The following is a 27970-nucleotide window of genomic DNA, read 5'->3' as shown; positions in this document are numbered from 1 at the left end:
AAACGAAATTTAAAAGTATAGCCTAAAAAAAAAAAAGGAAAAGAAAATTTCGGCATGGAGGCAGTGGTGTGGCCCAGTGAGCCACACAGTAGTCCAAACGTCTTTACTTGTAAGTGTTCTTTGCAATGGATTGTTGGTCTGGCTCGAGGCCTCTGACTTCTGGTACACAATCGATGGGCCCTCACTGGGACTCCTCATGGATATTCTGTTGTTGTTATGTGTCATGGAGATCCTGGAGCTTTGGATCTGCAAATCCGTCCCTTCACAATATTCTAACAGTGCATAGATGAGGTGGATGATGGGATGGGCTAACTCATAGCCCTGGTTCTGGGCCTGGTGGTAGCTGGGTTGGTCAGCCCACCAGCTTTCCCTCATCATCACCGCCAGGGCGAACTCTCAGCACTGCCCCAGCTAGCTCACCCAAAGCAGCCGGCAGCAAGGAGCAGGGCCAGTTTCCTACTCTTCCACACTCCTGCTACCAGGGCCAGCTCTCCTGTTTTGCCCAGACAAGGTATGTGGCCTGCTCTCCCAGTTGCTGCGGTTGGTAAGGGACAGGGCCGGCTCTTGGGTTCTCATGCTCCTGGGGCTGGTTCTCCCGCCTGCAGAAGTTGACAAGGGGGCGGGGGTAGAGGGCGTATTTCCCCCACCCATGCCACCACATGGCATACTAGGGAGGAGGCATGTGGCACTTGAGGTGGCAGGTGCCACTCTCCTGCTCTCATGTACACAGGACCGGCTCAACTGTGCCCCCACCAACAGGGTCAGCTCTAGCGTGCTCTCCAGGCAAGGTGCAGGGCCTGATTTCCATGTGCTGCAGCGGGTGAGGGGCAGGACCAGCTCTCCTGCTCTTGTGCCCCCAGGGCCAGCTCTCCTGCTCATTATGGATGGCAGGTGGTGGCAGGGGAACAGGGTTTCTGTCATCACAAGGCAGACATGTGTGGAACACCCGGAATGCTCACAGTGAAATGCAGAATGAGATAGAGCGTGAGGGGATGATTGGGCCGGTAGGGGGTTCAGGGAAGGCTTCTCCTACAAGCAAAGTGGGAGCTGTGAGGAGACGTTGAAGCTCTTGGAGGGGCATGGGCTTGTCAGCTGTGCCCTCCACACCCCCTCTTAGTCTTTTGCTCAGATGTCATTGCCCATGCTCCCTCAGTCAAGGGCAGTCTCCTGAGGTGTCTCTGGCTGTGCTCAGCATACTGGCCTACTGTGCCCGGGCTCTCCTTCCCCCTCTTCAGTCTGCTTGTCCTCTGCCCTCTTTCCGTCTTTTGTGTAAGGTCCTGCTTGGCCCCTTCTTCGTCTCCCTGATGTTTTCCTGGCAGAGCCCATCTGTACTCCTTCGTCCCAAAGCCCTGTAGACCTGCCTCACAGCCAGACTTTGCCCCGTCTCCCAATACCTGCCATCCTCCTTATCTGAGTGCCCCTTGCCTGGCTCCCTCTGCACTTCCAGACCCATCCTTGGCTTGTCCTTTCTCTCAGCTGGCATATCCAGTGTCTCCTATGTTCTCCCAATTTGTAAGACTCTTTATTTTATTCAGTCAGTCTGTCAGTCTGTCTGTCTGTCTATCTGTCTGTCTCTCTGTGTACACATGCATGCATGCAACTTGCGAGAATCTGTTCTCTCCTCCCACCATGGGGTTGAGGAATCAACTCAGATTGTCATGTCCGTGTAATAGTCACCTTTCCCTGCTGAGCCATCTCACTGGCCCCTGTCAATCATTTTTCTTCTCTTCCCCCAAAGCTTTGTTTAGGACTCACAATTTGAAGGGGGAATCTACCCCTCTATTCCCCGTCTCCATCTCTATCGCTGGCTCTGTCCTCCAAATCCTAGTAATTGGTTATCCCATCCATCTTTCTCTTGCTTCATTCTAGTTCACACTCCTGTCAATTTTAACTCACACATCTCAAATGGCTTCTTGTACTTAAACCTCTCCACAGGATCCTCCATGCCTTCAGAGTAAAGGCCACGGCCTCTCCAGAGCCTGTGGTCTTCCCATTACCTGGTGTTCACCACTTACCACATTCTCACAGTTCCAACCTCAGCCCAGCCACCAATGGCCTTTACTTCCAGTGCCTTTGCCAGCTCTGGATTCTCCCCTGGGAATAACCTGGCCACTAGTCCCCAAGTAGGGACTCTGTTTCAGTTTTCCCTCTTCTACTGGACACCCCCTCATTTCCTTCACAGACCTGGAGCTGACTTTCCTCCTGCCTTCCAGAATGCCCTGCATGGCTCTCTGGTACATAAGGGCACTTAGAGGAGAGCTGTTGACTTATCTGTTATGCTCAGTAAACTGAGCTTCTTAAGGGTGGGGAACACACACACACACACACACACACACACACACACACACACACACACACAGAGAGAGAGAGAGAGAGAGAGAGAGAGAGAGAGAGAGAGAGAGAGAGAGAGACAGACCCCTCCTCCTTCGTTTCCAGCCAGCACAGTGCACCTGGCTCAGGAAATGTTTATTGAAAGAGTGTGGATAGTAGAGTCTGTTTGCACAGTTAAACAACAGATCTGTAATGTGATCAGATGGACCTGGAATGGAGGTTCATTGGTCGTTGAATTTGATGGGGCCAAACCTCTTCTTAGCTTCAAGTGCAGGGCAGATTGTTCCAGGCTGGAATTTGTGGCTGACTGTTGTTTCCCAACATCCTGGGCCTTCAGGAGCCTTTATTCTCTATGTTCTTTATCTCTGACTTTCAATTACATTTTGTTGTTGTTGATGGAATAATATTTGCAATTCAAAGTGAAAAATAATCCATCAAGGAATTCTTAGGAATGAAGTCCATCCAGCTTTGTCTTCTTGGATGAATCGCAGATATCCTGATTAGCCCAGTATTGATTCTTGCCAGCTCCTCTCTGGTAGCCTTTCCCCCTAGTCTGGCTGGAGGGCCGTAGATCCCTAGTAACCCTCTGTAGACATAGATGCTAAGGACATTCTTACTGCACCTGGAGTCTTGTGATGTCCTCAGTGAGTGTGTACTGAGGAGTAACATGAACATGTCAAGATTCTGACCAGGCATCCCAGGCAAGTGTGTGCATTCCTCCAGGAGCTAACACAGTGTCCGAGTTTATAGCAGATCAATGCACATGTTTTTGTAGGGGGCCTTCAGCTTGTCTCCTTCTCTTCCTTCTCCTGTGTAGAACTGGGATGATGTGCCAAGAATGCCGCTCTTATCTGTGTGCTCGAAGTTAGCTGGGAAGGCTTCCCAGAAGAGAGCTGCTCTAAACTCCGCGGTGTCTTGCTGACCAGGGTACAAGGGCTCTTAGCTGCTTTCCGGCCTACCAGACTGCCTTGCCGTGCAGGGGCTTTCCACAGCTGCTCGCTCTGCATGGGAAGCATTTTCCCCTGCCTTGCCCGTCCCACGTCTGGGTGCTCCTTGCGTTTCAGTGGATGTAGTGGAAAGCTTCCTTGATAAGAAAGCTAGGTCTGGAGATGGAACCTAAGGCCTTCACACACTAGGCGAGCTCTCCAGCCCTGAGCCACCTCTTCAGCTCAGAAGGCTAGGATGTCTAACCATTGTTTTTTGCATGTCATTACCCACTTAACTGACAGCTCAGTGTGTGTCAAAGAAGTGCCAGAGTGCTTGGTGGGAAGCTACTGCATATAGAGGGCTCAGACAATGTTAGCTGAGGTACTGTTGTGACTGCCCAGAAGACACAATGTGGGGCCCTGAGGCCGAGATGGAATCTGGCAGTGGCCAGGCTAGTCCCAGGTTCCAGGATGCTCGTGTGTGCTTGTGCCTGTTCTATGTCCTGTGTCATGTGTGCCATCCTCCTCCTTGCCAGCATTCATTACAGAGTCGTCTTGCGTTATTTGTGTGTTCATTGGGCTAGTGGCTGTTCCCATGTTGGGCAGCCCCTGTGAGCCCCAGGATGGCAACAGTACCTAAAATTCACTCTCTCTCTTTTAAGACAGAGTTTCTCTGTGTAGTCCTGGCTGTTCTACTCACTTTGTAGACCAGGCTGGCCTCGAACTCCAGAGTTCTGCCTGCCTCTGTCTCGCAAGTGCTGGGATTAAAGGCGTGCGCCACTGCCTCCACCACCTGGCCTAAGTAGGTGCTCCACACTGGGCTGACTGACAGCCTAAGGGACCAGTCACTCATCTGTGGAGTCCGTTTTCTGGGTGCTGACTGTGAAATAGCCTGGCAGACCCTCCACTCTGTGGAACTTCTTTGGGCCGTGTCATGGAATCAGCCCTAAGTCTCTCTTCCTGGGGTCTGCATTAGAGCCATCTGTCTGCTAAGGAAGTATCTGGGCTTGGTGGAGTCTGTCCCTTCTGTCCCCTCTTGTTGTCTTTGTCTACCCTGATCCCCCTTGCCTTTTTTTTTTCTCTGTAATGAAAGGGAGGGGCCACTGGGCCTCCTAGGACAGAGACTTGTGTGTAGACCTGCACACACTCCCAGGGATGACTGACCATGCAAGTCATAATGACCTGTGTGCCTGCTGGCCTTGTCCTTCTGGAGCCCATAAAGACCCAGGCAGGCCTGGCTTTAGTGTCTGTGGTCTCAGGGTTCTGCAGAAAGGGCAAGGGAGAAACTGAACTACTTCCTTAAGAGCAGCTGCTTCATGGTGCAGGTGTGTGCTGGTGATACAGATGTGCATGCTGCTGCTGCTGCTGTGTGTTTTCCTTGCATAATTTATCACTCAGCTATACCCCTCCTCTCAGGGGACTAATGTGCCTCTTTGAATAATAGATATAGTATAACTCTTGGCTAAATAAATATTTCCTCCTGGCCCAGTCTGAAGGTACCCTCCTCCTTGCTTTGGCGCCACTGGCTCATGTGACCATCAAGACTCTCTTCCCAGAGCTCAGTGATAGGAAAAGTTGATGTAGACTCCAAGAAGCTTGTAGGGTTAGGCTGCAGAGGAAGCTGGGTTCCCCAGGGCACTTTACCAAGCTGTTAGGGCCTTCTAAGGCCAGTCTGGCTCAAGTCCAGATGACTCACACTGTTATTTAGTGTGGAAAATGAAAACAGCAGTGGCTTCTGACCAGGTGGGGAAAGGGGACAGTGGGAGCAGGGAAGGGGGCTGACAGTTAGGATCTGGGCACCATTATTGGCTGCAGACTGAGATGTGCTGGACGTGCAGATAGCCTCCAATACGCCTCCTTCAAAGACCACTCGGCACCCTGGCCTAGGCTGTGGGGACAGCCTGCCTGGGGTGTCAGCTGTGCCCCGATCTGAGACAAACCCTCAGGCCGTTCCTGTTCTGTAGTGGGATTGTGACAAGTGAAGTACCCTTTGTATGATTCGGACATGTAGAAAACACCAACTGTCTAGAATCCGCTATCACAAGCCTTGTTTCTCGAAGTATCCTTGTTAACAGTAGCTGTGGGGAGACGGGTGACGACGTAAAGCCTCAGAGTCCAGCCGAAGCTGTGATGGGTCAGTGAGGTGCACGAGGAACACACTGCGAATCACTGCTTACACCTCACTATTATTGCCAGCACAGGTATATGTTGTTGCTTTGGCTTTGACAGAAATGACTGAGCTCTGCCATATGATGTTGTCTCGGTCTTCATTTTTCTGTCTGAGGCAGGTTTGTCAGACAGGCCTTTACTGGCCTCATGCCCAGTGGCTGTGTGACCCACATTGGCCAGCCTGGGTGCCAAGTGCCTGGACAGCACCTGGCATAGAGAAGCATGTCCATGACTGCTGCTATAATTGACCTATTTTTTATGATAAACATTTAATACCCAACAGTGCGTTCCTCTGAGTTCGCTGGCAGTGATTCATGGCCATGTGTGAGCCTGAGAAGTGCTGTTCTCAGGTTGTGCCTTCGTCCACACTTTCACTTGCTGCTAGACCAATGGGTTGACTTCACTTTGGGAACTAGAATAAGGAAAGGTACTGTGAATAGTAAAAAACAGAAACCAAAACCAAAACCCAAAACCCCCAGCTTTGTGTCTAGTTTAGTAAAGAAGTATAGAGTTTCAGAATTTGATATCGATAGTTCCTGTTGTCTCCTGACATTAGTTAGGAATAATCTTTTTGTCTTTCCCCCTTCCGTCCAGTCAGGCATGGTGGTCTAGGCTGTAAACCAAGCACTTGGGAAGAGAATCACTACAAGGTTGAAGCCAGCCTGGTCTATGTAGCAAGTTCCAGGCCAGTCAGGTCTACACAGCTACCTACATAGCTAGTTTCTATCATACCTAGATAGTTTCTACCTATCTAGAAACTGGCAAGAAAATGGCTCTCCAGGTGAAGGTTGGGGTGTATTGGAAAAGGTTATCAAGCAAGTAGGGTATTGAAGATTGAAGTTCAACAGAAGATAAAGCCATGAACAATTAATAGGCAATGATGTCAATTAAAACAGCATCATTCTTTGTGTATGCACGTTAATGTCCTTTGATTTCTGTCAATATGTTGATATATTAAAGTTAGTGTGTACCTTTCCTCTTCCCATTTCCTCTCTTTATGCTTTTCCCTTCTTCTATTGCATCCTAAAAAACAAAAACACAAAAAACACAGAGAATTTCCTAAAGAATTTTCCCTTTTCCTTTCTCTCCCTCTTCCCACTGTGTCCCTGCTCTCATCCCCCATTTTTTTTAACATGGTCTCATATCATCTATCTAGCCTTAGACTTGCTGTGAAGCCAGGGCTAGCCCTGAGCCCTAGTACCCCTTGAGTAGTTCCTTTATGCTGCGGTAAGCCCTCCGAGGTCCTGTCCATCGGGGGTTTCACCAGCACGTTCCCATAGCTGTCTCTCTCCATGCCTTTTTTTTTGTTTGTTTGTTTGCTTACTGTGCCTTTGCTTGCTTAGCAATGAAGAAACTGCCAGGCCCCCCCAACCCCCCCCCCCCCACCACACACACACATTTGTTGTATGTCAGCCACACGTGCCTGGCCTTCAGTCTCGAGAACACCGGGCAGCTTTGGCAAACAGGCCGTGCCTTGCTCCCTATGTTTGAGGAAACTGAGGGTTAGAAAGGTTAGTGTAGTGGGCCATGCACAAGCGGCGGAAGGCCAGGCCCCGGTTATTTGCCCCAGCTCCCCCACCCCCCCACGCCCCCTTGCACTAGAACGTATGTGCACTGTTGGATTTGGGCCGCTGTTCTTCAGCCTTCATGGTGCAGGCTGCTGCTCTGCTGTCTTCCTGTTCATGGGCCCGGAGTCATCTAGAAGTGTTTGTTGTGCTTCGCAATCATACGTGACCACACACTTTCCTTTCCCACTCACGTTTTTCTAAGGTAGCTGTAGGCAGGGATAAGGCTGTAAACTATTGACACTGGTGGCCTCCAGCAAGTGGGGGAGAGAATGCAGGGGAGGGGCCAGCCTGGAAGTGGAGGGTCAATTCCACTTCCCTTCTGCGGGAAGCTGCTCAGGAACTCTGAACAATCACCACCCTCTCAGACCCATGCCTGGATTTAGCTTCTAAACCCTGCCTGCTGCAGGGCCCTGGCCCATAGATGAGGCTCTGGTGGGCGGCAGGAAGTATATTGGCATTGGTATCCTACTCTCTGGTCATGAATACTGTACTTCCCAGCAAATCATCTGGCTTCTTTGGTCCCCACTTGTTAAGGAGGTCCAAGACCTGCTTCCCAGCATCACTCCCAGAATAAAATGGTCTAATCTGGACTCTTGCTACACTGAGTTTTGGACTCACTGGGTGTCCCAGTTAAGGTTATCAATGCTGTGATGAACCACTATTAATTACCAAAAGCGACTTGGGGAGGAAAGGATTTATTTGGCTTATGCTTTCAAATTACTATTCCTCAATGAAGGAAATCAGGATAGGAACTCAAACATGGCAGGAGCCTGGAGGCAAGAGCTGATGCAGAGGCCATAGAAAAGTGATGCTTACTGGCTTGCTCCTCGGGCTTGCTCGGCCTGCTGTCTTGTAATACCCAGGACCACCAGCTCAGGGGTGGCCCCACCCACAATGATCTGGGCCTTCCCTCATCAATCACTAATTAAAAAAATGCCCTATGGGCTTGCTTATAGCCTGACCTCAATGGAGGTTCCCTCCTCTCTGATGACTCTAGCTTGTGTCAAGTTGACATAAAACTAGCCAGTACAGTGGGTTTCTGCAGCTGGAACCTACGTACCTTCACCAGGCACCAAGTTCATCACACATCACCACCCCCTGAGATGCTCAATGCTTAGGCTTCTTGAAGCTCTTTGTTGGTAGAAAGACCTCAAGGGAAGAAAGCATTCCACCCCATTGAGCATTATTAGTGCTTCCATCCCAGCGCCTGGCTTTGCAGCCTTTTCCAGTGCAGATGGCAGCTGGGCTTCGAGTCATGGCTGCCTGTGGTTTCTTCTACGCCTCTCTGCAGCGAGGACTCCATTCATCTAAATGTCCTCTCTGCTCAGGCTTCAGGTTAGGTGATGGGACCCAGAGGAAGAGCCTTGCCACCACAGTCTTGCAAAGGCTTGAGGGTGACAGTAAGGGACTCACAGGTGACTTTAGAGCAAATCTAAAACCATGAGTGCCAGTGTGCCAACTACATCCCAAGCAGAAGGGTCTCTGGACAGAGAGAGGGGCCTGTCCAAAGGTGGCACACAGGGTACATGCCTGGGGCTAGAGTCGGCAGTGGAGCATCCAGTCCACATATAGACACATTTCACCCTTGATTCTTGGTGCCAACCTGGACCTTGCTCCTGGGCCCTTATCTCACATACCTACACGGAGCCATGATGTACAATGCCCTGGCCATCCCAGACCAGTGTAGCTAAGCAGAAGTCCCAGTTTGTCCTTTCAAAGATAAGACTGACCCCCACCCAGCCCTGCTCTTCATCACTCCTCTCCGTCTTCTCTGGAATCATCCAAGCCCCAAATATAGGAGTCACCACTGGTTGTTCTTCTCTCCTTCCTCACACTGCCTGACAGCGCTTTTTCCTCAGAGTATGTCTGAAAGGCATCAGCCCTGTCCGCCCTCACCCAGCCCTTCTCTGCCCTAGTGGCTCGCCTCTGGCCCACTGGTCCCGCTGCTGTCAGTGTTCCTCAGCCAGGCAAGGGCAGGCAGGGCCATCATGTCTGCTTCTCTTCCAGACTCTCCAGTGGCTTTCTGGCATGCTTAGAATAGAACCCGGACGTCTTGCCTTGGCCTGCCACCCCTTCATCTCCCCCGTCAGCACTCTCTGCTCACCCAACCTTTCGTCAGACTCTGCGTCTTTCTCTGATCCTCTGTCTTGACTCAGTCTCACTTGCTGTCCCCTCACATTTGTGCCTGGCTCAGTGTTGTGTGACAAAGCTCTTCCTAGGGAGATGCAACACACATGTCTCTTCACCCTAGATAGGGAACCCACGACAGACCAAAGTGCAGATACCATCAAAGTCCAACTTGGTGAACCAGTGAGTTTTATTGGTGTTACTTCCAGGAGCAGAAATGACTCAAAGACAGCTGCATCACCAAAGTCCACCCCAGCACAGGTGACAGACAGCTCACCAAGCTGGGGACCTGGAACACACTGCACAGCCCGCATACAGCTCCACAGGTTGGAGAGAGAATGTCCTCTCTAGGTCCCTCAGTCTAAACCTCTTCAGGCAGCATGGCTGGTTTGTGATTCTTCCATGCAGTCTGTCTGGTCTCAGTCTTCTTTGCAGCTTTGCTTGTCTGAGAGTTTTCTTTGCGGCTTGCTCTGCCTCATCTGAGAGGGACTCTCAGCTTTTATTGTTTACTCTGGCGGGGAGGGGCCTAATGAATCTGGTTAGTTTCCGGGACTTCCTGATGCTGTATCGAGTTGTTTACCTTCCTGCTTAAGGAGCTTCACTATAGGATAGAATGTTTCAATCTCGGATGATTATGCAACACTCAGCCTTCTCGTCCTGGTTTCCATTCAAGTAATTTCTCACCTGTATATATAAAACGTTGTTCCCTTTCCTCAGCCCACCGACCATTGTCCCATCCCTCTATTTTGTGCTATTTCTGTTTGCAGTCATCACTACTTTGCCTTCTTGTGTACTGTGTGTTGAATTTCTCTAGAATAGAAATCCACAAGGATGGCCCCCCCCCCCTTTTTTTTATTGTTCTCACCCCTCTGGGGCCTGTGATGAACCTGTGGCTGAATTAGGGTATGCCTGCATGTGTTCTCAGACCTGGTGCCGTTCTGTCCCGCAGACATCTTTCAGGAGGTGAGTGATGTTGGTCAACACTTTTATTTTAGAAAGCCAGCTGGTGGCAATGTGGGGGCCGCGCTGTGGGAGGAATGTGGCAGGAAGTCTTCAAAGGCTGTTAGAATGGCCCAGGAAATCGATGCTGAGCCTATGCTGAGGGGACAGATGGCGGGACACAGAGCTCCTCTGAGGACCTGTGATTGTATTGGGATAGTATGGCGTGGAAGGGATGAGCTGGCATGGAGAGAGGCAGGTAACTAATTCTCCCTGCTGTTATGTAAGGCTATTGGCTCTCCAAGCAGCACTCTGAGGAGCACTCTGCAGAGCACTGGGTAGCACTGTATGGAGCACTCCAAGCAGCACTCTGGGAAGAACCTTTACAGACTTGAACGGTTTTTTTTTTTTTCTTCTAAGAACCCAGTCCTCCCCAGTTCTGGTGAAAATCTCTTTATTTCTGAGGAAGCACATTCTTATGCATCCCACCAAGGTGTCCCTGGGTCTCCAACTGAGACTATTACCACACTCTTCTCTCCACATCCCCCCACCTTCTTGCAGTACTGGGGATTGAATTTGGAGCTTCCCACATGCTAGGCTAGCACTCTACTACTGAGCCACACGCCAGCTCAGCTGTGAGACAGGCTGGCTGGCCGTAACTCATTCACTAGTCTAGGTAGGTCTTGAACTTGGACTGCTCCTGGGTAAACCTGTTGAGTAGCTGGAGTGACAGGCGTGCACCTCTAAGCCTGGCTGCGTCCCAGTTTCTTGGGCCTTGCTCCAGAGTCTCCGTTTGGGATTCTGAGCCCCATAACGTGAAATGCCACTGTCTGGAGAGGCCATCTCTCCCCTCTGCCATGTCTGCTATGGGTCTCCATGGCATAGAGACAACACGGGCAGCTACATTTTAGTGCTTCCTGGGTGCAGAGCACGGAGTCAAACAGATCATGGGCCTTTTGCTTGCCCTTACCTTCCTTGAGAGTGTAGACTCAGAGACAGACAGGTTCAGAGTGACCCCAGCTCATGGTAGCCCTTGGGAATGCTGCTCAAGTCTCTTCAACTTCTTTTCCTAAATCTGCAAAATGGACATAATATAGAGAGGGTCCATAGAGTTACTGTGAAAATTAAAGGAAATAACATGTTCCCAGGTGTGGTGATTTCATGCCTCTAATTCCAGTGCTTGGCAGGTGGAGGCAGGAAAACCAGGAGCTTAGGGTCATCTTTGGCTGTATAGTGAGTGAGTCTGAGGCCAAGCTAGGCTACACTTGGGACTGCCTCACTCCCTCCACCAAAAACAAAACAAAAAGAAAGAACATATACTGGTGCTTACTATGAGTTAAATACCGTGTCACTAATAGCACATTGCAGATAATGGTTATTATCATCACCATCAGTATCCTGGGGCCACACAGCTAAAATGCAGGGAGCACCCTGCCTTCTTTTTTCCCTGCCTCACACTGTTGCTTCCAAGCTCATCTTGTTTGAGACCTTCTGGTCCCCATGTTGGCATTCCTGTTCTTTTTTGGGTGTGCCATTTGTCCCTGTCATAGAACTTGGCTCAAGCTAAGTCTGGGTAGCATCTCCATTCTGTATAGCCAACAACTTCTTTTCAGCCATTGATTGAGCAATCCTCCACGGTTGGGTTGTCCTTGCTGGATCTTGCACAGTTTCCCGTGGTAGTCATTGGCAACCCGTGTGCTGTGAAAAGCAGAGCTCTTCCTATGTGGTCGTTTATGTTAGTGGAAAAAGTAATATACAAGGACAGCAGAAAGGATGGTGCTCCTTATCCTTGAAGGGTGTGTGTGTGTGTGTGTGTGTGTGTGTGTGTGTGTGTGTGTAGGATTATCTTGTGAATCTGGTAGTGTTTATAAATCCAAGTCCCAATAGAAAAAAAAAGTGTATGAGAAAAATACCCACAAACCTGGCACTTTCATGAGCCATTGTCCTCGAGTCTGCCAGTTCCAGCTGCACCCCATGCCCAGGGTCAGGCTGTGTGCTCATCTGTCTTGATGCTTTTGCTCCTTGGCAACTGTGGAGGGCTTAGAACTTCTGAAGGATGCTTGTGTCTAAGGGCCGCAGGACACCCTGGTAGCGTTTGGAAATACCTGTCTGATGACATTTGCTACTTGCATTTATTTCTCATAATTGGGAAATAGACTCACACACTAGAGCTAGCCTGGCCGTTTGGATGAGATGCACCTGCTGATTTGCACATGAATTCAAGCCAGAGCCTGCAGTTAGCAGACAGACTGGTGTGTGCGTGGGGGTGCTCGGCCCAAAATATCAGATGGATTGGAGTGTTGTGGTGTATAGATTATAATGGGGATAAACTTAGCTTCAGCAGAGATTAATGTTCTCAATTCATGTCGATACTAGTCTCCACTTGTCAACTTAGAGATCTGGGAGATTTCAGTTTTAAAAACTATGCTCCCTTGTCTCCCTCTTATTATTCAAGTTTTTGGTTCTTGGTTTGGGAAAGGCAATTCCAAGACCTTACCACTGCCAGGCACAGACGTGCTTGCAGGCCTCTTCTTGGAACTTTTCCAGAGAACCGTGGAATAGCCTGCTGTTGCTAACAGCGACGGCTATGATGACTGTCACTGCCACTGAGAGAAAGTCCCAGCATCCTCCATCCTGCTCCGGCTTTGGTTGTCAGTGCTCTGTGAAGGTGGGAATGGGACTTGGGTTGCTGGAGCTGTGCCTGCCGCATATTAATTAGATGGTTGATGGAAAGTTCTTTCTGATGAGTGGCTTACCCTTCAAAAGTTGTTACTCTTTGCTCTTTCTAGATTCTGAAAGCAGTGGCTGCTCACTGCAAAATCAAGCTTGAAATGTTGCATGCCTAGCTTTGAAATCCAGCTCCATCACTTACTAATATGCCCCCCTGAGCAGACGGGCACCCTCCCTGAGCCTTGCTTCACCCCACTGTGCAGAAAGCCCAGACATTCCACAGCATTGCCGTGGGGGCCCTCCTGTTCCAGACCCTTGCAGAGGTCTGACACATGCTTATTTCCTCTGTGGGTATGCACAGAAGAACCACTGAGGGCCAGAGATGTTACTGCGAGTCTGCAAAGGGAACAGAGCAAGGCAGAGAGAGCGCCTCTGAGCTAGTGCTCAGGCTCTAAGCAGAGCAAAGACTAGTATGTAGATGTTATCAGTCAATGAAGAGTAGATCCCTGTACCACAAGGTAGCAATGGGAAGGACTACTGGAGATTGGAGGCTTCTCTGAGGCAGTTCCGTGCTTTGTGATCCCTGCTTCCCAGCATCCCTGCATGGCTGCTTTAAAAAGCCTGTCCCTCTAACCATATAGGTCTCAACTATGAGTTTCGGGGGCATGTCCACATGCACATCTCTGTTCTCTTCTGGGAGATGTCAGTTCACTCAGGAGCTGCCATTCAGAGAGGATGCTTCTGGGGTAGGAACTGGGTCCCAGGGCTTCTCATTGGCCTCAAGCGATGCCCTTTGAGTCCACACCCAGGTGAGCCCACAGAGAGCAGAGAGCCTCATGTTGGGAGGCAGATTGCTTCTATTCTAGCCTGAGCTCATTTTGCTTTACACTGCTTGGAGCATCCTTGTTTCTAAGGAGCTGGAAGTAATCACAGTGACACATGGCGCTCAGCAGACTGCATCTCAAAGTGCTGCCCCTTAAGGGCTGTGCAGGCCTGGTGAGTGCCGGGAGGTATTGCTGTTTGAATCGCAGATCAGTAAGCCCAGGACCACATGCCACCTATGCTACCCTCTAGGACTTGTTGGAGGACCATTTACGCCTCTGCACTGGGCAGTGGTGCCCCCTGCTGTCCAGGAAGCAGCTCTGCAGCAGGGCCGGCAGTATCTGACTCACCTGTCAGGTTGACAGCTGACCTACTTTTGTTTGACCTTGATTTGTTGAACACAATTAGAAACGCCTCTGGGACTGCACTTCGACTGCCTGATTTTAAAAGTCTCCGTGTGACAGCCCTCCATCTTACACAGACACCCAGTCCAGGCTGACGGATGGTTGGGTGATTAGTGAGTCTTGCAGTAACCTTAGAATTGTAATTCTACCACAAGGAAAAGGCTTAATTCAGGAACACGGAACGGTTATTTGGGACTGACTGTGAGGCCAGAGCAGCAGGCCTGGATTCCTCGCTACAGGGCAGCTTAATCAGGAAATGGCCTAGATGGCTGCCTTTCAAGTAGGTCCTTGCAGTAGCTTGGCAACAGGCACAGGGTCATAATTGGAAGAATTTGGCTCTGAGTGTCTGTGGGTGTTTACAGTGCACTATAGGGCAGGACTTCTCTTATTTATAGAATATTTAGAGCAACAAGCAGCAGAAGGCTGAAAAGCCACTAAATCTCAATTTATTTTTAACAAATTCCATCTTTCCCTTCATCCCAGAAGGAAGACTGAGTTATTTAAAAAAAAACAGTAAAAAAAAAAATACATCACTGCAAAGCATGCTGAATCTAATTATGGGGTTGCCAGCATCAGCCTGCAGCCACACTCGGAGGGCTTTGTAAATCAGCCGACCATTCAGTCTGTGAACTTACATGACTCCGGCTCTTCATTTAGATGGCGAGCGGAAAGTATTGGCAAGTGAGGGCTGATCAGAAAAAGTTCTGCTCTAAATTAGGAGATAGAAGGTATAAATATAGAGTAGTGTACTTATACATTCTCAGAGGGAGATAAAATCATTCTTCATTGTCCGTTATACTTAGCTGCGCGCGTGCGCGCGCGCGCGCACACACACACACACACACACACACATACACACACACACACACACATATCCCGATATTCTAACTACCCATTTCAGGAATTTGGCTCACTGCAGTGCCAGATCTGTGCCACTCAGAGGAGCCACTAGTGTTGTGTTGTCTCTTGAGCCCAGCCCTGGTGAGAGCCCATGTCTGTCTGTGGTCTTGTGGTGTTTAGAGCTGGGAGGATCTTCAGAGACCCTGAGGTTCAGCCACACCATACTGAAGTGGGATGCTGCTCAGAGCCTCAGAGTAAGTCTTGGCAGAAGGGGTACCTGGGGGCTCCAAGCCTTCTAAGCTCCCAGCAGTGCCCTACTATGTGACACTCAGGACTGGTGATTAAACATTTGAGTTTTGCATGTCCTAGGGTCACAGTCTTAGAACACACAGACCTAAGAGAGTTGAATAGTCACAAGGAGTTAAGTCGAGTCAATTACAGATGCACACAGATGATTAGTCAACGTGCCAGAGAGGACAAGAGTGGGAATTCTGGCAAAGGTGAAGTCAGTTGCTCCTTGACACCCCCTCCCCCAGAGAAGCTTTATGGACACTGTAAAGTTTTCTCGTGGGAACAGGTGCTGCCCATTTGCTGAGCATGGAGAGGAGACAGGCTTGATACGGCAAGTGGGTGGGCACAGTGGAGACTTTAGAGGTGCCTGAGGGATTGCCGAGGGGATTTTTAGGCAAGTGGACGAGAACAAAGGGGTAGTGCCCAGGCCAGGGGCAGGCACCCCTGGGTCTACTGGAATGCCCTTTTGTTAGACAGCTTGTGGGTAGCATGAGGGCTGTGTTCTCAGGCCTGCCACCCCACCCCAGGCAGAAGGATAGATAATTGGTTCTGGTTACCAATCCCAGTGGACTGGGCTGGTGTGTGAAGTGAAACCTGTGTCCCTTTCTTAGCCTGGGCCAGAGTGGGCCCTGAGGCCGAGAGCAGCAGAGGACCTCAGGAAGTCTTTCCATGGAAGGTGACTGTTGGAGTCACTGATGGACAGTGCTGGAGGCCTGTGGCTTAGAGGTGAGTAGGCCACACAGGAGGAGGTAAGGGCCTAAATTAGGCCCACAGCAGTCATCAGGGAGAAAGGACCCATGAGGGGAGGATTGGCTCTTGGTGCGTGGTGGGGCTTGTAACCAAAACTGTGGGATTTGGTTACAGTCAAATGGAGTAAAGGACAGAGACGTGCTGGGGCTTGAACTGCCCCTGCCAGGGGTTGGGAGGGCAGCTGTGGGCAGATCAGCTGTGGGCAGATCTCGCAGCCTAGCTTTGGATTACTGAGTACATTCTCAGTGGGATTGTCGCCAGCCTAGCCAGAGGTTTGCCTACTGTCACCAGGTGTTGCCAGATTGCAGACGGAGTGCCCAGGTGTTGCCAGATTGCAGACAGAGTGCCCAGGTGTTGCCACAGTCGTCTCCATGCCTTCTTTTTCTCTTTCTGTCTGATACTCACAGCCACTTCCAGGTTCTCAGAGTTGAGACTGTGTGAATGACCAGAAACAAGTACACAGGAAAGACTTGGAAAATGGCCCGTGAGCTATAGTTCAGGAAATAGATTTTTTTCTTGAATTGTATTGTTTCAATACAAATAACATTTGTTGGCAAATAGTTCCTAGTTCTAAATTTATTTTTAGTTTTATAGTTTATAAAGGCAATAATGCTCCCTGGGTGCCCTGTGTTGGAGTAGGACTCTCTTCTCGCCCACCCTCCTACCCCCCTGCTCTCCTCTCCCGCGCGCGCTCTTGCTGCTGGCCTTTTCTCTGTTTCAGTGACTTTTGCACTGTGCATATGGGCCCAGAAGATCCCCACTGGTAAGATCCTGGTCAGGGTGTGTGTCTGTGGCTATGTGTGAAGCATGGTGGAAAGCCAGACGTGAAGGACCCTGAATCCTTTGCGGATGCCCTAAGCTGAGCCAGCCCCCTGGCTTCTTGGGCTCATCATAGCATGTGAGGTGAGCTGACCCGCTGTTTTGTACTGGAGCCCCTCCACTGTCAGTCTGGCAGTGGTAACTGATGCTGAATTTAAACCCCCAAAGTAGGAAGACATCGACAGAACGATGTCCTAGCCCAGTCATCACCTGGTTGCTGCCCCAGCACCCCAGTGGGTATTTAAGAAATGCGCTTGGTTCTTTGAGTCATGGCTGGTGCTGGTACCACCTCCATTAGCACCAGCTGGTAGCAGAAAGGAAGAACTCTGAGGGCTGTGTTTGCCACTGCCAGTCCAGAGTCCAGCCTTCTCTCCTTAAGCCTGCCAGCCACACCCTTGGCTGTCCGTAGTATGCAGTTTATCAAAGCAGTAGGTGCTCCAGTGCAAGGGTCATCCTAGGTCACTTTCTCTGGCCCAGGACTAGTCCAGGCAGGCCTGCCTATGTGGCACGCGATGAGCCATCTCCTGGCCTCAGGCACTTAACCACCAGACATCCTGCTTCCTCTTCTGGACACCTCTGGCATGTTGAAGTTGCTTCTTTCTTCTGACCTCCAATCTGGTTCTTGCCAGTGTTTCCTCAGTGACCTACTTTTGCCCCCTGTAGCCGCACAGAACAAAGATCTGTAAGCACAGCACGGCTCTGCTTCAGAAGTGGGAAATCATGGCTCCTGGATTCATGCTCCTGCTATTCTTTTAAGATTTATTTTAAATGATGTGCATATATGTATATCTCTTTGTGGGTATGTGCATGTGAGTGCAGATGCCAGCAGAGGACAGAAGAGGGTTCTGGAGCCTCAGGAGCTCGAGGTGCAGGTAGGCAACTGAGTCATCCAATGTGGATTTTGGGAAACAAACTTGGGTTCTCTGTAAAACAGTAGTATATACCTTTAACTGTTGAGCCATCTCTCTGATCCCTTTGAAACTTAAAAAAGAGATGCATTTTATTTTTAATATGTGTATATGTGTATGCCTGGGTATGGGTGCAGACCTTCAGCCGTTCTTCAGATAACCTGCGGTCAATCTATTACTACTAGGGGGCGGTAGCTGAGTGTGTGCTTGCCTTGTGTGGGCAAGGTTCTGAGCGTCTTCCTCAGATTCTCAGTGCACACTGTCAGGAGCCGCATTTTACTGGTGAAGAACCAAAGGTGCACAAGATTGGAGCTTCTCCAGGGCCACATAAGTAAGTGGCAGAGTGGAGCTGGGCCCAGGCAGTCACTCTGGAACCTGTGCCCTGAGCGCTGGTACTCCAGTAACCCACAACCTTCGGGCTGCAGTGCTAAAAATAGGTCCGTGATTAGGCTTGGGTTGGCCTTGCTTAAACTTATTTTGCAAGAAGTCATTTGAGAGGAGTCTGAGTTGAACCCTTTTCTGTGAAACCTCTTCAGAGTTTGTTTTGATAGAATGGACAGCAAGGGCAGAGGCCTCTGCTCTGTCAGCAGCAAATGGGGTCATGGTGGCTCAGCCGGGTCTCACAAGACTCCTGAAGGGATGGGATTAGATCAAGGTGACAGATATGAGCTATGTCGGATGTACAGCGGGCCTCTTGTTAAAGTGCTCACTCATAGCTTTAGTGTCTGACAGCAGACAGCAGAGAGAGGTGCCGTGGAAGAGTGTTCTGTTCCACGGAGCAGCCCAGCCATGTCCAGGCAGGTGGATTTGATGGCCATCAAGCTGTGAATTCTGTAACTTGGGATGCAGGTGCTGAATATAGGTTTCCTGCTGTAGGTCGTCCACTCACTCCAGGCTCTGCTGGAGGGTAGATAAAGATGATCTGTAACTTCACCGGGAGCTTCGTTCCCTGGGCTCTGAATCAGAGGCTGAGAGAACAGGATCCAGCCATCTTTCTCTTGGTGAGCTGCTTTCTGTGTGTTCCAGTCAGATTTCTAGACACCGGCCTTAGGACCCAAGACCTGGAGGGGCAGCATGCTGAAGGGCTGGGTGAGGTCTGCCTTGCTGTCCCTACAGTGGGTCTCAGGGCAGGGGAGTACTTCCTGAAATGCTGTGCCTCTACCTGAAATGGTGGGGTGGAAAGGCTGTCAGCCTGCAGCAGAGAGTTGACTGGGTACAGTGGAAAATGACTGGGTACCACACAATGTCTATGAGTGTAAATGAGTGGTTAGGAGTGTAAATATTAGCTCGGTGACTTCCTTCTTCCTCCACCAGCTCTTCCTCTTCCTCCTCCTCTAGTCCTGTCAACTGTTGATTTTTTTCTGTTTGGCTTGGATAAATGGGTTGAAGTATGAAGTTCTGAATGGGCATCTTGGAAATGTGTGGGTCGTTTGGTTAGGTGCTGTGAGCAGACAGGGCTTCTGTGGGAAGGATAATCCTTCCGGAAAGTGGGATTGTCCGTCCACAGGGCTGCTGAATGTGCGGTGGGCATTCCTGTCTGTGGTCGCCTGAGCCTGGAATCATACTTCATGGTCCACAGAAGGGAATCATTTTTGCACATTTTAAATTTGCACTGAATTTTCTAAGACCTCCACTGCCAAGTGTATGAGTAGCAGTGTTTTATGAAACGTTCCAGCACCTCATTACGTTGTACATTAATAATGCCTTGTGTGTAGATGTGTTTATATATTAACTTATAAAGTTAACCAACTGTAATTCATTTTCCCTTGTATTACAGACAGGGCATAGTATTGACTGTAAATACATTTCTACAGGTTATGTTAGTGATAGATTTTTGTTTTAAGAGAGTAAAAGACATGTGGAAAATATTTGTGCAGATGTTGGGTGTAGTTAATCCCAGTATTTGAAAGGCTAAGACAGGCAGTCACAAGTTCAAGGTCAGCCTTGGCTACATAGTGAGACCCTGCCTCAATAGATAATAAACACACACACACACACACACTCCAAATTTTGTATTGCTTCTTTGAAAGTAGGAAAGGAGTTAACATATGTGTGCAGGTGTGTGCATGTATCCATATTTTATGAATTAGCTGAGGTAGCCATAGGTCAGACTTGAAATAAAAAGAAATGTTTTCATCTCTGTTGGAAATGTCCTTTTACTAAGGGTATGCAGAATTCAGAATACCTGGCTGTGCCCATTGTTTGTTGGAGACTACATTCTGATGTCCTCTGACACTTTAGAACCACAAATCTCAGCCTGAAACAGCCCACCCTTGTCTCTGGTCATCTTTGTCATGTCTGTTTTCACATGCATGTTATGACATCCATGTGAAGGGATTCCCTCCAGAAAGGAAGGCCTGCCTGCTCTCCTTTCTTAGGTTTCTTTAGACTGTTTTCCTCTTGTTCTGCCTGCATTCCAGCAGACTCAGCTCTGTGCCGGCCTGAACATGGGACAGTGGGTCCTGAGGCCAGGCCTATGGTCACAGCTGACCCTTGTGCCCGCAGACCCCGCAGTCTCTGTGAAGATGACAGCCCTGGCCACAAAGAGGATGTCGTCAGGAAGCCTGAGCTTCCCAGCACTTTTTCCAGTGACTTTCCACAAGGCCTCTCTCTGTTGGAGCTGGTCTTGAGGATTTTCTGTCCTTTGTTGTTCTATCTTGCAAGTCATTTAGAAACCCTACATAGCAACAGGGTTGCAGCTAATCCCGGCATGTGATAGTAATACTCACTGTTCTTCTTAGTCTGGAGATAACATCTGAGTATTAGAGAAAGGTTCAAAGTGGACGGTAAACCCAAAGATGGAATCAGTACTCATTATCTCAGCCCCAAAGACAACCCCTGGTAAGATATTATTAAATGTTTCTATATAAGTAATTCATGTCCATCGCTCACATGAAAATATGGAAAATCAAGTCTTCATAATAAAACAATGGACTTGTCTTACCATTTGGATCTGTATTCTGCTGTCATCTCATCTTTTATATGTAGCTATATAGTAAGGTTAGGAATATTGTATATGTAATCTCGAGTCCTTTTAAGACAACATTTACAGGAGTATTTCCCAAGTTGTTATAGTTTTGAGAATAAGGAGTATTTCCCAAGTTGTTATAGTCTTAAGAATAATTTGAATAGTTGTTATAATAATCTCATCTTAAATACCCATAATTTCTTTTAAAAAATTTGTGTATGTGTGTGTAGTACCCACAGAGGCCAGAAGAGGGCATCGGAGTTGTAAACTGCCTGGCATGAATGTTGGGACCCAAACTCAGGTCCTCTGGAAGAACAGCAAGCACACTTAATTGCTGAGCCATCTCTCCAACCACATAACCCAAAGTTTAACTAACCTCTCTTTGTGACTATTTAGATGTTGTTGATTTTAAGGCTGTACGAAAATCCCTGTACATCCATGGACATGTGTCTACTAAGTGAACATGTGCCATGTGATATCTTTAGATGGAACAGCTAATTTACACAGGAAATTACTAGGACTGGGCTAGGCATGGTGGGTAACACACACCTTTAATCCAGCACTTGGGCAGCAGAGGCAGTCTGATCTCTGTGAGTTTTGAGGCCAGCCTGGTCCTGAGGAAGCCAGAGCTACATAGTGAGATCTTGTCTGAAAAGAAAAGAAGTTACTTGGGCAAACAGGTGACACCCCCACTCCACCCCATTCTTGTTGTTTTTGAGGCAAGAGTCCTCTATGTAGTCCTGGCTGTCCTGGAGCTCACTATGTAAATCATGCTGACCTCAAACTCAGAGATCCACGTGCCTGTGCTTTTCAGTGCTGGAATTAAAAGCATGTGTCACCACATCTAGTTTGGGATAACCCCTTTTAAAGCTTGGACATACACATAGTGTCAAATTTCTTCCCCAAAGTCCACACCAGTTTACATTCTGACTTAGGGTATATTGACTTGCTTTTTGAAAAATATTTATTTTTATTTAATGTGTACTATGCATATGTAATGCCTGCCCATGGAGGGTAGAAGAGGGTTGTGGATCCTCTGGGATTGCAGTTATAGACAGATAGCTGCTACGTGGGTGCTGGGAACTGAACCCAGATCCACTGCAAGAGCAGCCAGTGCTCTTAACTGCCGAGCCATCCCTCCAGCCCTTGACCTGCTTTTTGATATTATCTTCACTTGATACCAGCTCTATCTTTAAGAGGTAGCCTTCACTAATAAAAGCAGAGAAAGTGACATCTCACTCATTTGGCCTGAAGAGGTTGAAGGTATTTTCCTGTTCTTTGCGTTTTTAGCCTCTGTAATTTCCTGTTCCTGTCCTCTACTTATTTTCCCATCAAAGTCTTTGCTTTTTTGTAGCTTCGTGGGAGATTCAGGGTCTGTTCTCCTTTTTTCCTGTCATATTCATAGCCAAGAGCACTCCTTCACCAGGGTCTGTCTGGCTTGGGTTTCAATCCTGGCTGCCCCCTAGGGAGCAGAAGGAGGAGATGAAGCTTCCTCCAGGGCACAGAATAAAAGCCAACATTGCGACCCTGCACCCAGCAGTTTCTCAGAAAATACTCTGAGCTACAACTCAGGTGCAGCCTCAGACCCAGAATAGTTTCCTGCCATAACCAACACTCAGAAAAATGAAACTGAAATTGCAAGAGGCTCCCCACCCCTCCCGCCCCCCAATTTCTCTCAAAGGAAATCTGTTTCAGTTGGGAAGAACTTGTAGGGTCAGGGTTCCTTCAGCCCTACCTGTTGGATCTGGGACCGAGGAGACCGAGAGAGTCTTGGTTAGATTAAGTGGTCACACTCACATTGTGCTCCCAGGGCAGGCATGAGGCCAAGGGCACATTGGAAAGTTCCGTGTGTGGGGGTGGAAAGGTAATCTAGTTAACCTTTTGTTAACAGCTCCCTTGGACAAGTCTGCTCCTTCCCCAAAGCCCTGGGTAATTCCTGGGTTTGGCAGCCTGGCGGTGTGGGTGTGTGTGTGGGGGGGTGAGCCTGTCCTGCCCACTTCTACCACTTGGGACAGAGTTCTCGCTCAGCTCATCTTTGCTGAGTCACTGAAGCAGCAAAGCCTGTGTGGTCCTGGCTGTGTGGTTGGGCATGTCTGGACTCCAGCTCCCGGTTGTCCCTTCCCGGCTGTGTGATCACAGCAGGCTGCTTCACCTCACTGACACAGTGCTGTCTTTTTCTGTGATGTTGGTGAACAGTAGCTTCCCAAATAATCTGAGGCCAGACTGAGATGTCAGGGCTGGCCATGCCCTAGGTGCTGGCTTGCTCTTCCTGACGGGAGCAGCGGTGGGGAGGCAGGTGTCTTGTCTGTCACTTCCATATAGCACCGTGTGCTCTTGGTAGGACTCAGACATCCAGGTGTTCCAATCCTGCACGGTGGAGAACAACGTTTTCTCTTCCTCCAGGCTTCATATAAGTGTGTTCCTGGCAAATGGAGTCCAGGGCGGATGTTATCCCCAGCATCCCCTTGGCCGGAGGCTTCTGTACAGGTGGAAGACTGGGTGTGGCCCCATGCCATGTCTAGGCAGTCAGGAAATGATATTCCTCGTTTCTCCAGAATACTTGCAAAACTGACTTCACCACCCCACCATGTGCCCAGCCTCTGATCCTCTGCCCACCCACAGGCTGTCATTAGCACCAGTGTGGAAATGCACATAGGACCAGCCTTTCCTCACGCCCACATCACTGCCTCTCCTTCAAACTCACCGCCCTGTTACATCTTCCTGTTATAACTCCCGCCTCGACACATACACACCAAAACAAAAACAAACCAACAAAGTGAAAACGGTCCTTTCTCACTCACTGCAGCAATCAGTGGAGCTGCTGGACCCGGTGGCAGCTTTAATCCCAGCATCTGGGAGACTGAGGCAGGAGGATTCTCACAAGTTCAAGCCAGCTTGAACTATACAGTAAGTTCCCAGTCAGACTAAGGTATAGAATGAACGAGACCCTGTCAAAACAAAAACAACCCCTGCACCCAAACCTAAGTGGAGCCACGTGCTTCTCAGAGTCGAGCCTGGCTGTCTGCTCTCACACTGATGCTGCGCTGTCACTTGCGTCCCCTGGGCTGCTGTCCTCTGTCTACTACACCCTGACCACCCACTTGCCACCTCCTGTCTGCCTTGTCTCCCCAGGGTGTCTTGCCCTCCTCCCCTTATGCCAGCCCCACCCCCAGCACATTTATCACAGCCCAGCATCCAATACAATTTAATTGCTCACTTCCTTTGCCTGCTGTCCTTGCCAGCATGTGTACCAAATGAGGACAAGGGGTGGTGTCCCCGCCCCAGACCAGCACTGCTGGGAAGGACAGTTCCCAGCTCTCGGTGCTGTCAGCAAATGTTTGTTGAGTGTTGAATGACTGATCCTGGTCCAGCATGCTAACAGTGTCTTCACTGTTCCAGAGTCACCCCAAAGTGAAGTTTGGTGGCCACATGCAGTATGTATGGGGACACTTTGCTTCCTCTAGCAAACCTGTCCACAACAGAAGTAACCCGTTTCTCGTGGGTGCTCAGAAGTGCATAGAGTGGGTTGCTGGAAGGTTTGCGGGGTGCTGATGGGATGTGAGGTACTCTGTACTTCCTGAGCATGGTGTTGCTATGACACTGGGGGGGTCCAGCCCACCACACAGCAGCACTTACTCCCCTGGATTCACCGTCCTTCCTGTTGGCCCCTCTTCTCCAGGGAACCTTTGCTTTTGCTGTCTCCAGCCCCTCTCCCTGAGCAACCGCAGAGTCCCGTTAACCATCACCCACTGATGAGCTTCCTGATTTTCCTGGTCCCAGCTTGCCCTCAGGGGCTCCTGTCACTGTTTCAGGCAAACTCAGGGACTGGAGTGTGAAAAATCTGCTTGTATTTCTGTGAGTGCCCCATGTTTAGAATACTGCTGTGAAGAGCTGACACTCCGCTCCAGGTCTCTCTCCAGCCTTCCCACACTTGTCCTCACCCATCCCTACCTGGTTTCTTGACATCACTGTCCCTGATCTCTTCCACTTGAAGAGCCCCATGTCCCCCTGTCTTTCCATCCTCACCAACTCTGAGCTGCTTCCTCAAGTCCCCAGTGCGGGTCTGCTCCTCTGGCAAGTGCCCCAGCCTCTGAGCTCCTGATTACCCAGCCCCAGCTCTTCTGCTGAAGTAGGTGGCCAGATGGGCCCAGTGCTCTTCTTATGTTAAGCCCAGCCAGCAACAGAGGGGGAGTCCTCATAGAGGAGGAAACCACATCCATGGTGACCACCTGCCTTGCCCAGGACGCTCAGCCCTCAAGTGACGGAGGTGAGATTTGATGCAGGAGGCCCATACTGCCCACCATCCTGTCACTCAGCATCTTCTGACCCTGTGCCCTTCCCTTCTTACAGTGGTCCAGTTCGGAAGGATCCACCACTCTTCCCTTCTCTCACTTGCTGAGGAGTTCCAAAGACCACTTACTAGGCCAGCCCTGGATGCACGTTTGTGTCCCACTGTCCCAGGAGACCTGCTCGCCAGCCCTCCACAAACACCTTCTCAGCCCGTCCCTAGAACACCCATACACACTTTGGGTGTGCTGGAAAGGGGAAGGCTGCCAGGAGGGACGCTTCTGCTGTCCCTCCCTTGTGGTCCTCACAGAGCTTCTCTTGTCTAAGTCTCAGCCCTCGCTAGACCCATCCTTGCCCGCCTGCCTGTAAGCAGCCCCAGCCAGATGTGCAGAAGGCCTCGGGCTTGTCCACCTGCTCTCCCTCCTGCAAGCACCTCTCCTTCGCCACCAAATAACAGCAGTGCATTCTTTTGTTTCCTTAGAACAAGATGCAGATGTTTTCCAGAATTTTCTTCAACCTCAGGCAGTAAGTTTTTTCGGTGAAGAGTCTTTAGACCAGGCTCTCTTCCCTCACTCGGCAGTGCCTAAACACACAAACCAACAGACAGAAAGCACTAGAAAAAAAGAAGGGGCCAGGTGACAGGTCTTCAGTCAGCAGGCCTCGGATGTGACTCATCTATCTCCCATGGTACCTTGGGGCTCCTTGCCTGTGCCTGTTTTGAACACAGAGGCATGGTGAGGCTGGGGCTGGCTTCACTTCTTCCCAGGGAGGAGGTGGCAGGGATGGAGGGATGTAGCTGACAGAGCCCACACGGGCGTCTTCTCATGCCAGGCTCTGGGTTGTGAAGAACAAGGCAAGGAACTCCTTTTTTAGCTTCATGACATTGTTATTCTCCAGGGAACACAGACCAACTCTGGGGTCCAGGTTGGCAGAAAAGGCTTTGGGGCACAGTCCTAATTCCAGATGCTCAGGGAGTGAGCTGAGTGTATGAATACCCAGGCAGAGGATAGTGTCCCTCGGAGTGGGAAGCCAGAGACCCCTCAAGTGAAAGCGGGGAACCAGAACTTCAGAGTCTAGGCAGGGCAGCCACAAGGCTGATAAATAGTACTTCCTGGGAGGAGGCAAGTCCCAGGGGAGGGGACTCAGAATCCAAGTGGCTTTATAGAGTAGCGTTTCCTTCAATGTGTACTGTTTTTTTTTTAAAATGATTTATTTATTTTTATTTTATGTGCATTGATGTTTTGCCTGCATATATGTCTGTGTGAGGGTGTTGATCCCCTGAAGGTTGAGTAAAAAGCAGTTTTGAGCTGCCATGTGGGTGCTGGGAATTGAACCCAGGTCCTCTGGAAGAACAACCAGTGCTTTTAATCACTGAGCCATCTCTCCAGCCCCAGTGTGTACAGTTAACCCATGGCTGTTATATAAAACATGGTTTGTGGGTGCATATATCTGGAGAAGTAGAGATTCTACTGTCCCTGGACCCCCACACTCTGGAATGGGGTACCTTAAATATCCAAGAATCCCAGCAGAACAGAAATTAGCCTATTTGTCTCAGCATCAAAGTCCCATAGAATCAATGCTCTGTGGCAGACCTTTCAGCAGGGCTGCTTTGGAGAAGTTTTGAGCCCTTGTATACTCTTTTGTTCCTGGTGTGTGTGTGTGTGTGTGTGTGTGTGTGTGTGTGTGTGTGTGTGTGTGTAGTCCAGACACTGGTATTAGATATCTTCCTTGATTGCTTTTCACCTTAATTTTTGAGACAGGATCTCTCTATCAGCCTGGAGCTCACTGGTTGGCTGGCTTGAGTAGTCAGCAAGCTCCCAGGCCTCACTCACCCCCTCCCCACCCTCCCTCCCTCCCCCCCACCCTCACTCACCCCTCCCCATTGCCCCAGCTAGTGTGTGACTAGTTTGTGTGGATACTGAGGATCCGAACTCAGGTCCTCACGCTTGTGCGGTGGACACTTGCCTGGCTGAGCCATCTCTGCACCCACGTGTGTTTTCTTATTTTGTACCCATTTCTTCTCTCGTGTGGCAGACAGGACTGACCTGCGTTTACTACTGTCTCCTCAAATCTCAGCCTCTGTCAAGTTACTCCCTCAGACTTAGTTTCCTCTGTAACATGGGAGATAGAACATTAGCCAATGAGAAAATAATCGCTCGCACGAAGGGCTTGTTCCATGGCAGGTGGCATGCTGAGTGGTTTACGAAACTCGTTGAAGGGGCGGGTACTGCTGGCATCCTTGCCCTGCAGGTCAGGAGGCCATGGCACACAAAGGCCAGGCCCTGTGCCCAGTGTTGTGGGTTGGACCCATGGCTCAAATGCCTGGTGGGATTGGGGTTTGAAGCCTGACTACCATCTCCTCTCTGAGAATGCGCTGTACACCTGCTTCTCTCCCTTCTTAGATGGTTCATGGGTACTTAAAGGGGTACTGGTGTCCCTAAGAATCCAAATCATTCAGTGGTCCCTTTTCTCACACTGAGGGAATAATCGTCTCTGGCTGCTTGTCCACTCAGTCACTCCATTGTGGCATTCTGTCTGCTCCCTTCATCCCGGGCCACTTGAGTTGGCCAGCTGCTTGGCTGTCCGTTGTATTCAGGCTGCTCCCCACACCCATGCCACTGGAAGGCTGTACGCCCACGGCCAGACACGAGTCTTTCCTGAATGTCCTGGGTGGCGGGGACCATAGCTTACTTAGTTTCAAGGTACTCCTCCTGGGGAAGTGAGGCACAGGCTCCGGGAACATCTGTTTATTACTCTGCATGACTGTGTCCCTGCTGGGCTGGGAACATGGCTTGCAGGAAGTTATAGAGTAGCCCATCTGTGAGGCCAGCCTCTCCCGTGGCTCCAACCCCGACATTCTAGGTTAGCCCTCAGCACCATCCAAGAGTGGAATGCTGTGCTCTTTCCTCCTTCCACGACATTAGAGGGCTTTCGGACAAAGGGAGGCTTTGTTTTCATCACACAGAGCCCTGTATTCACAAGTCCAGCCCCCATAGCTCCAAGTGTGATCTCATTTATGTTCAACCTCAGGGTTCCTGAGCACTTTGTGCTTCTAGTGGGACGGGGCATACAAGTGCCACAAGCAGTCTGTCCCCAGGATCTGCACAGCCAGTGCTTTTCAAGGTAAAGTACCCTGTACCCCTTAACATCT

At 49.8% G+C, this 27970-nt stretch overlaps 1 protein-coding gene across 3 annotated transcripts in view; it reads left to right on the top strand.

The window, feature by feature from the left end:
* Window positions 1–27970, top strand: part of Arntl (aryl hydrocarbon receptor nuclear translocator like) — a 105905-nt gene that overhangs the window by 28785 nt on the left and 49150 nt on the right. Inside the window, exon 1 of one of the 3 annotated variants that reach the window (XM_037211380.1) lies at window positions 27588–27942. The exons of the other annotated variants lie outside the window; for them this stretch is intronic. The gene's annotated coding sequence lies outside the window, so the exon portion shown is untranslated. Of the gene's footprint in view, window positions 1–27587; window positions 27943–27970 lie in introns of those variants that run through there. 3 annotated transcript variants of the gene reach the window in all.

The sequence above is a fragment of the Peromyscus leucopus genome, chromosome 1 (assembly GCF_004664715.2).
Source record: "Peromyscus leucopus breed LL Stock chromosome 1, UCI_PerLeu_2.1, whole genome shotgun sequence".
Lineage (NCBI taxonomy): Eukaryota > Metazoa > Chordata > Mammalia > Rodentia > Cricetidae > Peromyscus > Peromyscus leucopus.
This window is presented reverse-complemented; position numbering and strand designations above follow the sequence as displayed.